This window comes from Mus pahari, chromosome 2 (assembly GCF_900095145.1).
Source record: "Mus pahari chromosome 2, PAHARI_EIJ_v1.1, whole genome shotgun sequence".
In the NCBI taxonomy this organism is placed as follows: Eukaryota; Metazoa; Chordata; class Mammalia; order Rodentia; family Muridae; genus Mus; species Mus pahari.
Genome location: NC_034591.1, coordinates 102,507,534 through 102,521,828, shown reverse-complemented (window position 1 = coordinate 102,521,828; position 14,295 = coordinate 102,507,534). Strand labels below are relative to the sequence as shown.

At 48.0% G+C, this 14,295-nt stretch overlaps 1 protein-coding gene across 1 annotated transcript in view; it reads left to right on the top strand.

Moving 5' to 3' along the window:
- The first annotated feature begins 5,748 nt into the window (after positions 1-5,748).
- Positions 5,749-14,295, top strand: part of Fbxo41 (F-box protein 41) — a 32,583-nt gene continuing 24,036 nt past the window's right edge. The window contains exon 1 of the mRNA XM_021191015.2: positions 5,749-6,047. The gene's annotated coding sequence lies outside the window, so the exon portion shown is untranslated. The remainder of the gene's footprint in view (positions 6,048-14,295) is intronic.

Below are 14,295 nucleotides of genomic sequence, written 5' to 3'. Positions count from 1 at the left end.
GCCTGGAAAAGACACTCTCCAACCTGCTGAGCTGCCAGCAGGCTGTGTGCAGTGCACACCACGTTCCCCAGCTTTTACAAGCTGTGTCATGCATGCTGCAGTGGGCTTTGGTGATGCAGCTGTCTTTGAGTCATGTCTGCTCCTGTAAGTAATCTCAATAAAACTCATTGGTTCACCAACTTGGGCTTTGGTGGTATCTGTACTTTGGTCTGTCATGGGTTCGCTACCAGGGCTGAATACATGAATGTGTTTCGTCTCCACAGGAAAGGTTTTGTCACCCAAATGCAACCCCAACAGCTGACCAGAGACAAAAATGACTGAGACTTGGAGCCTTTTCTCTCCCTAGGTATTAAGTGCCCTCTCAGGATGTGTCTAATAAACTAATTTTGACAAATTGATGCTGTCTCTTCCGAAAGAAATGCTATTTCAGAAGTATGGCCTGCAGAGGGCAATATTTAACCCTTTGAAGCTCAAGTGATGGATTGGCAGACACTGAGAGGTAAGTGGTAGATTCAGGAGACCTGAGATAAAAGGTGAGCCTCATTATCTTACTGACTATACCCTCAGACATACATACTCATAGGCATGGGCCTCAGACTTCATTTCTATACAGAATAGGGCCAGGAAGAGCATGGAGGCCCAGCTCTTCTCTTTTTTTCTTCAGGTTTTATTGATTCTTTGTGAATTTCCCATCGTGCACCCTATTCCCACTCATTTCCCCATCCCCTTGCATCCACTCTCTGCCTTTGCAACCTCCCCCACAAAAAAAACCCACACACACAACAACAATAACAACAAACAAACAAAAAACAAAGCATAGAAAAATCTCATCGTGGAAGCTGTAGTGTGTCCCACAGTATGTCCCTCTGTCCACACATAATCTCTTGCAGATGTTCATTGCAACGAGCCATCGTCCTAGTTCGAGGTCTCTGGCTTCTGTGTCATGAAGACCCTGCAGCTTTGGATCCGCAGGACAGAAAAGGCCATAGCTTAAGCAGCACCAAACCACACCACCGGAACAAAGGGAGGTCATATAGGCAGGCCGTCGGTGGCTGGTCTCCGAACCCGGACGTCCTCGCCCGCTTCTGCTGTGCTTCATCACTGTGGTCCTCTCGGTCCTTTCCCAGATTTCCTCATACCCTACTATTAAGTTTAACGGGATAAGAAAAGGGAACTCAGGGAAGCGACTTTGTAGTCATCCTGGTGACTGGCCAAGAAGTCCTCTTCATCCCCATTTAGTGGGGATTCCCCAGGGACCTTGAAGGAAGAGAATATTAGGCCAGATATGGAGAAAATTAAAGTCAGTCAGAAAACCCAAATTGAAATTTAAAAGCATCAAGGGCTGTCAGTTCATTTTTATTTTGGCTTGATTTTTATGGTTTGGGGGTTGGTTTTATGATTTTAAATTTTATTTTAAATATTTTTATTCTATGTGCTCTATTGTCTTATCTGCATGAATGAGGGTGTCAGATCCCCTGGAACTGGAGTTAAGGACAGTTGTGAGCTGCTACGTGGATGCTGGGGATTGAACACAGGTCCTTTGGAAGAGCAGCCAGTCCCTTTAACCACTGAGTAGTCTGGCATTTTTTGGCATCTTGTGCATTTGCCTTTGTGATCCATTGTTTTGTGAGTTATTGCTTGTAGCTTGTAAACTCATCTGGCATCGGGGATTGACCTGGGCAGCAGGGCTCTGTAGCCCAGGTTGAAGGCATCTTTCCCTTTCCTGGCACTCTAAGACTATGAGCCAGTGGTGAGGAGTCTTGTTGGTTGTTCTGGGTGGAGTCACGTAGCCCAGGCTCTCCTCAAGCTCACTGTGTAGTCTCCACCTCCACAGTGCTGCTATTACAGACATGCCACACCATACCCAGCTGACTCGTTTGACAATTCCTTTACTTGGGGTTCCATATGGGTATAAGTAATTATAATTTTTCAGAGGTAGCTCCTTCTCCAAAGGGCTTATAGGCTAGTGGACTTCCTCTCCAGGTCTTTCAGGGGCTGAATTCAACAAACTTCATGCTATCTGTCTGTCTGTCTATCTATCTATCTATCTATCTATCTATCTATCTATCTATCTATCTATCTGGTACTGTGGACCCAACCCAGGGCCTCTTGCATCTTATGCATGCCCTCTATCCACTGAGCTACATCCTCAAGCCCAGAAATAAACATTTTGATGAGATAAGCTCTGGAAGCCTTGGACTTCCTTTCACCCCAACTAACCCCTGTCCCCTGTTTGAAGTGAGACCAGTATAACCAGTTCAAACTACCCAGCTATTTCCTGATTCATATCTCCTTCCATTCCATCACACACTACTAATGGTAGAAATGCTGTAAAACACCATTTGTGACATAATCGTGGTTTAACTCAAACTGATCAGGACATCTAGCCTTGTACCAAAATACTTACACCCAGGCCAGGGAGATGGCTCTGGAGGTAAAAGAGCTAATAGCCACCCAAGCCTGATGAGACATAGTGGCATAAACCTGTAATCCCAGCATTCCTCTCAAAAGATAGGAGGGGGTGGAGACAAGAAAAGCATAGGAGAATCACATGGAAGTTCACAGCCAGCTAGCATGAAGTATGGAAGGCAGCTGCAGATAGATCAAGAAAGACCCTGCCTTAACAAAGTGAAAAAAAAAAAAGTTGCCCTCTAACATCCATACATAAGCCATGGCACATATGAGTCTATATTCATATATATATATACACACCAAATGAATATTTTTGAAACACATATGCTTGAGGCATGGTGGCACCCACCTTTAATCTTAGTACTCAAAAGGCAAAGTGGGTCTCTGTGAGTTTGAGGTCAGCCTGGGCTAAATAGTGAGAGTCCCAGGACAGGCAGGCTAGAGCTGTGCAGAAAACTCTTATCTCACAAACAAAACAAAATCATTTACATAAAGACTGGGGAGACGGCTTGGTAGCTAAGAGCACTTGTTGATATTGGACTGGACCTGATTTCACTTCCTAGAACACACATGGCAGCCCATAACCACCTGTACCTACAGCTCCAGCTCCAGCTCATGCTCTCTCTCTCTCTCTCTCTCTCTCTCTCTCTCTCTCTCTCTCTCTCTCNCNCACACACACACACACACACACACACACACACACACACACACACCTGTGTGTGGGCTCAGACACACAAACATACATATAACTAAAAATAAAATCTTAAAAAGAAACCCAACCGCATACAGATAAAGCCTCCCATGTCCAATCTAAATTTGTCTTCCAGCCACCTCCATCTCTTTATCCTCTCCCTTAGAATCTAATACCAAAACATCCCCACCTTTGAGCTCCCTCTAGGGTGGAAACCTTGTTTGATCCATACATGTGACCCCCATCTCAGCAAGACAGCACAGTTCACTTAAGGATTTAATCACTGTTCTGACTGGTTCACAGGAGAAGGAAGAGAGAAGGAAGGTGGCCAGACAGCATTAAGCTGTGAGAGGAGGAGGGATGATAAACAGCAGGATGATAAACAACATGATGGGCGGTGGGATCCTGAGAACAGGACTATACCTCTGACTAGCTGGGACCAGCCTGGTCCTTAATTCATGATACCCTGCTGTAGCCTTGGGAGCCCTAGATGTGTTTGTCACTGAGCACTCTCTCTTTTGGTTTCTCTGGACCACATGGAGTGGGATTTACATTTTTAGAACAGTGGTTCCCATAACAACCAAGCAGGAACTGTTGTCTGTGAAATATAGCATGGTCACACATGCGCACATGTGTGTGGGGATACATGTGTGTACCTATGTGCATAAGGACAGCCAGCATACACACCCTTACATATACATCCACATACATCCACAACCATGCACTCACAGATACACACATGCATCTATACATGCCTGCAGTCACAGGTGTATACCTCCATATCCATACAAATGCATGTATACACACACACAAAAGCACACACACAGCACACTCCATGCTCTAAAGCACACACACAGCACACCCCGTGTCCTAAATTGTTTTCGTCTAAGCACAACAAGCACAGAATATGGGCAATTTCACAACAAAGGTGGGGCCGGGATGATAAAGAGATACTTTTGGCTAGCTGCAGAAACAGGTGCATTTATCAAGTCTGTGTTTTGACAGGCGTGGGCTCGGGAACTTTACTGTAGCAAAGAGGTGGTGTGCAGATGCTGGGTTTTGATCATAGAATGGATTGAGTACCTGGCACTGAAACTGTGATCTTGCTGTCCGTTGAACTTTGAACTTTAGCTTCTCTGTCTGCAGAAGCCGGTGTATTTTCTCACTTCTGTGACAAAAACTCCAGACACAAGCAACCTAAGGCAGGAAGGGCTTACCCGGGCTCTCAGTTTGATGGGATACAGCCCAGCATGTCCAGGGAGGTGTGGCAGCTGGTCGGTCACACTGTGTCCCCAGTCAGGAAGCAGGCAGCAGTGCTTGCTGTCTCACCTTCTTTGTATTCAGTTTGGGACCTCAGTGCTGTCCACGAGGGTGGCTCTTCTCATTCAAACCGCACCCCCTTTAAGACACACCATAGGTGATTACAGACCCTCCTGAGCTGACAGAGAGGATGAACCATCACAGCAGGAATAGGAATGGCTTCTGCTTTGTTACTCTACTGGAAAGTGAGTGATGTGTATTACCGCACCATCGGGATGCCAGCTGCTTAACTGACAGGGACTTATTTAAATTTCAGAAGAAGTGATCTCCCTTCTTAACCTAAGAAGACTTAGGTGGAACACTTCAGAGATTCAGGAAGAAAAAGGGGGTGCTTCATTGGCTTGGCCACTGTATACTCTCTGGTTCTTGTTAGATGTATGGTTCCCTCTAAACCTCCTGACCAGTCTCCAAATTCCTTCCCCCACACTCCATGTCCCTGGGGCTTCTGCCCTCTCATGTGTGGGATGGGGTCAGTGGAAGCCACCTAAAAGCCTCCAGGGGAGTCCTGGAACTATGCTGGCTGGATTTCTGCACTGCTGCAGGCCCCTAGTTCAGCCCAGGCCTTGATTGGTATCCCCAATGGGTTGTTGTCTTGTTTTGTTTCCCCAGCTCAACTCAGCCCTGTGAACTTTCTCTAGTGCAGGACAGCCAGGCTGTGCCTGTCTCAGCAGATAGGTAGGCCAGAAGCCAAGGGGGAGGAGACTTCCAGGTGCTTCAGATTCAGGAATTCTGGGGCTATCCTATGGAAGTGATGGGTTTTTCTGGAGCAAACCAATGCACGGTCCCTGCTCCTTTCCATTTGTAGGTCCAGAAAAGGACCTAAGTGCAATATTAGGTCCGGGAACATGACACAGTGTGGCCCAATGCAGCCAAGTCTTCCCAAAGACAACGTGTCTGACCTGAAGTCACTGAGTGCAAGACCTGCACTTGGGCTTGCAGCCCAAGAGGACGCTGAAGAACTGTGGTGTATGTCATAGCGTCCATGCCAGCTTCGTTTGGGTCTCCAGAACCACCCATCCCGAGATCTGCTCCTCACTAGGTCAGGCCAATTCCGAGGGGTGGGTTAAGGTTGATAGGCCCTGATTAAAGGTGGGCAGCAGAGGACACAGCTGGACGCTCCAAAGCACAGGAATGCCTTGGTGGTGGTGCCTGATGAGGGGAAGGTTGCACTCCCATCCCCGTAGTGCCCATCCTCCACCCAAGCCACCAGCTTCTGCGGAAAACGTGGGGACCAGGCGCAGCCGCTCCTGGCTGCAAGTGCCGCTCCCCTCTTGCTGGAAAGCCCGCCCCGGAGGAGGGGCTGGCTCCGCCCCACCTCCCGGCCGCCTCCTTCCCTGTCTCCTAGCTGCGCTGGGGCCGAGCGCCCCCTCCTATCTCCCCCTCCTCCGCCCTGCGTACCCCGCCCGTGATCGCATCTCGAGCCCCTCCCCGCTGCACCGGGCTGGGGGATTCGGCCGCCCCCGCCCCAACCGGGAGGCGGCGGCGGTGGCCACCCAAGGCTGCAGTGGGGACCAAGATTTAAGGCCCGGCGGCGGCCCTGCGTCTGGACCGGGCACGCGGGGTCTGTGCCTCTGCGCCCCCAGCCCAGGGCCGCGGTGCCTGGTCTCGCCACAGGCTGGACGAGGTAAAGGCAAGTCTGGAGCGTGCTGCGGGACTGGTCCTGGAGAGGCTAGGCTGGGAAGACCTCAGCCGCTGCCCCCTCCTCCCCTGCCTTCTTCCCTGTTGCCCTCCTGAGGCCGCGAGGCCGCTAGAACTGGGAGGGAATCTGGGCAGGCCAGGCTTCCAGGCAGCCAAGGGGTTAATTTAAGGAATTAAAATCAGAACGGGTCTGAGACCAGGCTTCCCCTCCCCCCTCCCGCCTGTCGCTGCCTGAGCCTTGTTGGGGGGGCGGGGGCGGGCTCCAGAAAAAAAAACCACTGGGACTCTGGACCTTGGAGAGGGAGAAGGGGGAGTGCCCTGAAACCCCAGCCCTCTCCACCTGCTGGTGATGGAATGGGGGAGGGTCTTGGTAGGCCTGGCTGGGCACCTGTGCGGTTGTAGGTGCGTGCTTGTGTGCACGTGTGATCGGCTGGAGGCGTTCATATATGTGCACACATGTTTCTGCCTCCCCACACCCCAGTGCCTTTGCGGGTGACTGTGCCCACAGTGTCTCTGGAGGTGTGGGCTCCACTCCATCGTCTTGCATGTGTGTGTGATACTGTGCCTGTGTACACTGCCTATAGTCTGTCTAGAGAAGAGTGAGGCCTGCCCCCTCCCTTTGGTTTAGCCTGCGGTGAGGGGCTCAGATGGTTTTCCGGGTGTGGGATCCAGGTGCCGGAGCCTGTGTGCGTGTGTGACCTTGGGAGGCGTGTGCATGTTTGCAGGACCACGAGAGGGGGTGCTTAGAACAGAAAGGCTGTGAGGGGGGTGGTCAGGAAGCAGAAGACTGGCTGCAATGGCTCATGTGGTTTTTTACCAGACTGGGTGACTATTCTGTAGCCACCCGGTTTGGGGTTATACAGCTGCAGGGCTCAGGCCCAGGCTTCTTGGAGGATTGGGCAGGGGGGTTGAACAGGCAGGGCATTCCTTTATTCTCCACCCACTGGGGCATAATGGGGGTATAATGTGGACACCTCCAGCTGCCTCTTCATCCGCAGAAGGCCTCCACCTGCTGGTGGAGGCCTCCTGTAAACACCTAGTTTAGAGCTTCCCTTGGGGCTTCTAAATCCATCTAACACCACCCAAACCTTCTCCCCTCTGTTGTCTGATTTTCTCCTTCTCTGCTTCTTTCCTGCAAGTGGTTTTTAAGTGGGAAGGAGGAGGGACGTGCTCCTGGGCCCTGAAGGCCAAGTGGGAGGAAGAGCAGATAACTGTGGGTTGGTCAGGTAGGAAGTTGGAAGCCAGAAAGGGAAATCACCAAAAACAAACTCTGCTAGCTTTTGCCTGATCTGAATTTAACTGGTGGGACAGTGGACTGAGATCTGTGACATACACACAGTTGTGCCTGCATTGAGGAGGAGTACCTAGCTTTTAAGGAGGCATGAGAGGTAGTGAAGGTTGTCAAAATATAGTAGTTACCTTGCCTCTGAGTTCCCTAGACCTTCCTCTGATAGTGCTTTGTACAGTCAACAAATATTCCCTGAATGCTGCTATGGGACCTTTATCCTATGAACACTTCAGGATTGGTACAGACACCCCGCTCTCAGCCAGAGGAATGTAGCATGGAAATGAGTTGGTCAGGAAGCATTGTGTTCAAACCTCAGTTGGTCACGGGTTTCATTTTTTTACTACTGTATAACAAACACCCACAGAACTTAGAAACTTTGGATGGCATTTGCTTGCTTGCTTATTTCAGTGCTGGGAATTGAACTCAGGATCTTGTACATACTAGGCACACGATCTACCACTGGCCTTAAACTTTCGGTCTTCCAGTCTCCCAATTTGCTAGATCTTCAGGCATGTATCAACCATTAGCAATGCCACTATTTCTCATGGTCTATGAGTTGCCTCTGACTGTGGTTATGGGATCTGTGGATCTCACTTGGAATCACATACAGGACCTCTCAAGGTGGCTTCTCAGCCCCCCAGGGCCTCCTTCCAGCAGTAGCCTCAGGCAATCCTACACAGCTGGGATCCAGTCTCTGGGTTGCAAGGCTCCCTAAGGGGAAATGTTCCAAGATGACAAGTCCTGGTGTACAACTACTTAGGGGCTTCTGCTTGCATGAAGCTTGCGGATACCCATCTGGCCAAGCTCTGAGTCAGTGTGGGAGGCACATAAAGCACATGAGGGCAGCACTAGAAAGCTTGATTCCTCAGAGGTCCTCACACAGCAGCCACTTGTTACAGGTCTTTATTGGCCACGGGCAAGTGATCTGACCAATCTGAGCCTTAGCTTCCTCATGCCAGCACTGAAATCTTCCACCTCCTTGGGAGCATTGTGGTGAGCATGGCGATGTACCAGGAATGATTAGTAGACAGACATCGGGCCACTTGACTTTGTCATCTTGTGCTGGGCACATGACATAGAAATGAAGCATGATCATGAAGCCTTAGAGCTCAGCTAGAGCAAACCATGGCAATGACAAGACACAGTGGGTTCTGACCTCTTAGTAAGGGACCGGGGAGCCATCATGCTCTACAAGGTCATTCGTGGATTTATTTAGTTAATCTGTTTATTTAGTTGCATGATGGTAAGTGTTGAAAATCGCTTTGGTTGGGTGCTGGAGAGATGGCTCAGCAGTTGAGAGCACTTGTTACTCTTGCAGAGGACCTGGGTTCGGTTCCAAGCTCACACATGATGACTCAAAACTGTTTGAAACTCCAGTTTTGAGGGATACAATACCCTCTTCTGCTCAGAAGTGCACATGGTGCATGTACATACACGCAGGCAAAACACTCACACACCTAAAACCAAAATAAATCTTTTCTAAAAATTCGTTTTAGAAAATTACTTTGGCTGCGTGAAATTTAATTGATCCATGATTTGGGATTCCTAGAATAGTGTACTTGTGTGTACCCTGTAAAGATGGTCATTTGTACTGTTCTTGCCTGTAGTGTATAAACAATGGTGGATCTGATTTATGTGTATATCCATGATCCCCAGCTTGTGGGACCTGCCGTCTGTCAGAGTTTAGAGTATGGGAGGACTCGTGCTGTGGTGGGACTTGAGGTATCAGGGAAAGGCTCTACAGAAAAGGTGACATTTGAGTTGAGTCTACAAAACTTACTAGTTGGAGGATAAAGTCCCAAGAAGGGAGACCAGCATGAGCCTAGACTTAAAGATGTGACAGGGCCCAGTGCTTCCCAGTGGAGCTGAACCCTCATGGGGCTCAATGGCAATTTGTGTGGAAAAGGAACAGAGACAAAAGCTGGTGGTGGCGAAGCTGAGAGCTGGTCAGATTCAGCCACCCTTGAAGACAAGGACTGCAGGTGTACTTCACCGCTGAGCAGATGGTCTGGGGATATAGCTCAGTTTGATTGCTGGTACTATCCAAGCACTTGGGAGATGGAAACAGAAGGGTCAGAAGTTCAAGACCATCCTTGACTTCACAGTAAGTTTGAGACCAGCCTGGGCTACATAAGGACCTGTCTGGAAGGAGGAGGAGTAAGAGACCATCCTTCAGAGGTTATTTTCCTTGTTTGGTGTGTGTGTGTGTGTGTGTGTGTGTGTGTATGTGTGTGAGTGTGTGTGTGGGTGTGTGTGAGTGAGTGTGTGTGTGTGTGAATGTATGTGAGTGAGTGTGTGTGTGTGTTTGTGTGCATGTACGTGTGTTAGATGCTTTCTTGTTCTTCATCTTATTCTTTAGCAAACAGGGTCTCTGTCTGAATCTGGCATTCACTAGGTTGACTGGGTTGGGTGGCCATTGAGTCACCTGTACCTCCCTCATCACTTACTAAGAGGTCAGAACCCACTGTGTCTTGTCATTGCCATGGTTTGCTCTAGCTGAGCTCTAAGGCTTCATGGTCATGCTTCATTTCTATGTCATGTGCCCAGCACAAGATGTCAAAGTCAAGTGGCCCGACGTCTGTCTACTAATCATTCCTGGTACATCACCATGCTCACCACAATGCTACCAAGGAGGTGGAAGNCATGAAGCCTTAGAGCTCAGCTAGAGCAAACCATGGCAATGACAAGACACAGTGGGTTCTGACCTCTTAGTAAGGGACCGGGGAGCCATCATGCTCTACAAGGTCATTCGTGGATTTATTTAGTTAATCTGTTTATTTAGTTGCATGATGGTAAGTGTTGAAAATCGCTTTGGTTGGGTGCTGGAGAGATGGCTCAGCAGTTGAGAGCACTTGTTACTCTTGCAGAGGACCTGGGTTCGGTTCCAAGCTCACACATGATGACTCAAAACTGTTTGAAACTCCAGTTTTGAGGGATACAATACCCTCTTCTGCTCAGAAGTGCACATGGTGCATGTACATACACGCAGGCAAAACACTCACACACCTAAAACCAAAATAAATCTTTTCTAAAAATTCGTTTTAGAAAATTACTTTGGCTGCGTGAAATTTAATTGATCCATGATTTGGGATTCCTAGAATAGTGTACTTGTGTGTACCCTGTAAAGATGGTCATTTGTACTGTTCTTGCCTGTAGTGTATAAACAATGGTGGATCTGATTTATGTGTATATCCATGATCCCCAGCTTGTGGGACCTGCCGTCTGTCAGAGTTTAGAGTATGGGAGGACTCGTGCTGTGGTGGGACTTGAGGTATCAGGGAAAGGCTCTACAGAAAAGGTGACATTTGAGTTGAGTCTACAAAACTTACTAGTTGGAGGATAAAGTCCCAAGAAGGGAGACCAGCATGAGCCTAGACTTAAAGATGTGACAGGGCCCAGTGCTTCCCAGTGGAGCTGAACCCTCATGGGGCTCAATGGCAATTTGTGTGGAAAAGGAACAGAGACAAAAGCTGGTGGTGGCGAAGCTGAGAGCTGGTCAGATTCAGCCACCCTTGAAGACAAGGACTGCAGGTGTACTTCACCGCTGAGCAGATGGTCTGGGGATATAGCTCAGTTTGATTGCTGGTACTATCCAAGCACTTGGGAGATGGAAACAGAAGGGTCAGAAGTTCAAGACCATCCTTGACTTCACAGTAAGTTTGAGACCAGCCTGGGCTACATAAGGACCTGTCTGGAAGGAGGAGGAGTAAGAGACCATCCTTCAGAGGTTATTTTCCTTGTTTGGTGTGTGTGTGTGTGTGTGTGTGTGTGTGTATGTGTGTGAGTGTGTGTGTGGGTGTGTGTGAGTGAGTGTGTGTGTGTGTGAATGTATGTGAGTGAGTGTGTGTGTGTGTTTGTGTGCATGTACGTGTGTTAGATGCTTTCTTGTTCTTCATCTTATTCTTTAGCAAACAGGGTCTCTGTCTGAATCTGGCATTCACTAGGTTGACTGGGTTGGGTGGCCATTGAGTCACCTGTACCTCCCTCATCACTTACTAAGAGGTCAGAACCCACTGTGTCTTGTCATTGCCATGGTTTGCTCTAGCTGAGCTCTAAGGCTTCATGGTCATGCTTCATTTCTATGTCATGTGCCCAGCACAAGATGTCAAAGTCAAGTGGCCCGACGTCTGTCTACTAATCATTCCTGGTACATCACCATGCTCACCACAATGCTACCAAGGAGGTGGAAGATTTCAGTGCTGGCATGAGGAAGCTAAGGCTCAGATTGGTCAGATCACTTGCCCGTGGCCAATAAAGACCTGTAACAAGTGGCTGCTGTGTGAGGACCTCTGAGGAATCAAGCCTTCTTGTCTCCACATTCCCAGTTCTGGGATTATAAATGTACACTGAACTTTTTGTGTGAGGATCTAAATTCAGGTCTCCATGCTCCTGCACCAAGCACTTTTCCACAGCCCCTATTTTACATCATAAGTGACATACATGTCAGAATTAATACTTGCAAAAAAAAAAACAAAAAACAAAAAACAAAAAAACCCTAAGAAGTCATGAGGATTGTAGGATAGGTGAGTTTGAGTCCAGAGAGACTGGGACAGAAGCCTGATGTGCAGCAGTGACCATTGGAAAAGCAAGAAGCCAGCCATTCAGATAATGTGTGGCCAAGGGCAAGATGGAACAAAACCCGACAAAGCCCGTGTCGCTGTCCAGGGTGCTGAATAGATAACGAGGCTGTTGGTTAAGTTGGGAATTGGAAGAAAGGCAGATTTTAGAATATGCACAATGGTATTGAGAGTTTAGAATTAGCCCCTTAAAGGTTTTGGTTGCCAATATTGAAATGGGTTATTTGAATATTTGTTTTTTGTTTTGAGATGGTGTTTCTCTGTGTAGCCCTGGCTATCCTGGAACTCATTCTGTAGAGCAGGTTGGCCTTGAACTCACAGAGATTCAAGATCCACCTGCCTGTGCCTCCTGAGTGCTGGGGTTAAAGGCATGCACCACCACTGCCCAGGGAACTCATTTTATCCTTTACTGACTCCTTTTAAATTCACTTCGAGCTTTTAAAAAGAGGAGAGAAGGGGCCGGGAGGGGAGGCAGGAAGAAAGGAGGGATCTTTAGCTCAGTTTCAGACTCCAGGCATTAGCTGTATCTCTGACTGGTGGAAGTAGGTTATCTCTAAGATGTTCATCCTCTCCTATCTTAAAAAAATGCTCTTGGAGTCTCCCACACTTCCTACTTCCCAGCACAGGGAATTCATGTCCACTCAGTGTCTTGCCTTATACACACCTCAGCCCACAGCAGCCAGACTCATGAAAGCGGCCCTCTTAGCAGTCCCCAGTGGGTCCTCCTCAGTTCCAGCCCTATGTGAGCTTGACCACTCCTTCCAGGTTGCATCCACTCTTCCCTAAGTTCCCTGCGTAACTCCTGTTTCTGCTGCTGGCTCTTGGGAATTCTTTTCTCTCTCCTCTGTTGTTTCACTTTCATCTCTGCCTCCTTCTCTTCACTCTCTGTGTTCCCACCCAGGGCTTCCTGGTCCAGTATCATTTTTTTAAAGTATAAGTTTGGGGCTGAGGAGATCACTAAGTGGTTAAGAGTGCTTGTTGCTCTCGCAGAGGACCCAGGTAGGGCTCCCAACACTTACCCACATGGCAGCTCACAACCATCTGTTACTCCAATTCCAAGGGATCTGATTCTCTTCTGGCCTCCAAGGACACAGCATACACATGATGCACTGATACATACTCTGGTAAAACACTCATACACACAAAATAGAAATAAGTAAGCCTAGTTTTTTAAAAACAAAAATGTTTATATTTTAAAAACTGATATAGCTTCAGCTGGCTTCAGACTTGCTATATAGTTGTGAATAACTCTGGATCCTCCTGCCTCTGCTTTGAAACTTCTGGGATTATGAGCATTATCTGGCCAGTAAAGTGTTTAACTTTTTGAGATTGCACTCACCTGCTTTGCGTGTGGGTGCATGGAGCTGGATGTACACATGGACAACATGTGAGTTTCCATTTTCTCTTTCCACCATGTGGACTCCAGTTATCAGGAATGTGGCAAGTACCTTTACCTACTATATAATGTCCCCAATAATGTATTTTCGGCTGCATACTGCAAAGTACAAATAACTTTACTCCTGCTTTTTATTACTATTGTAATTACCATCTTCATCATCATTTAAAGTATATGCATGTTTTCTTGCATGTTTGTGTGTATGTATGCATCACATATGTGCCTGGTTCCTGCGGAGGCTGAAAGCAGATCCTCTGGAACCAAAGCTACAAGTGGTTGTAAGCATCCACGTAGGTGCTGGGAATCCAACTCAGCTCCTCTGGAAAAATAACAAGTGCTCTTAACTACTGAGCCATCCCTTCAGCCCCCATTTGTTTGTTTCCTTTTGCTTCCCCTTGTCCCAAGACTGGGTCTCTTCTATAGCCCTAGCTGGCCTGGACCTTGTAAACCAGGCTGACTTTGAACTCCTCAACAGAGATCTTGCCTCCATCTCCCAAAAGCTGGGAGTAACGGGACGTGCCACCACACCCAACTCGTTTAATTGTGTGAATGTCAGGGTTTGCTTTGCTTTCAAGTCATCCTCAGAGCCCCTGAAGCCACAGGTAAGTGTGGTTAGGAGCTGCCTGAAGTGGTCACTGGGGACCGAGCTTAGGACCTCTGCAAGAACAGCGTGTGTTCTTAACCACAGAGGCTCTGTTCATCTCCCATGCTCTTTCTGGCCATATCATCTTCTATCCAAATTTGTCTGTGTGGCCCGTATATGCTGAGCACTGTGCCTGTGTGGTATGTGTAGCACTGAGTAGTACTCCGTCCATGTACAGAGAATGAATTCATGTTTAACTATAGCTTAGGTGAGAAGTATAGGCTTTGGTTGATTAGGTGAGAAGAGGGTTCTATTATAAGTGACAGAATCCAATCTTTTTTTTTTTTTTTTTTTTTTTCCCTAGCAGCTTCTCTGGTGAAATATGACTGT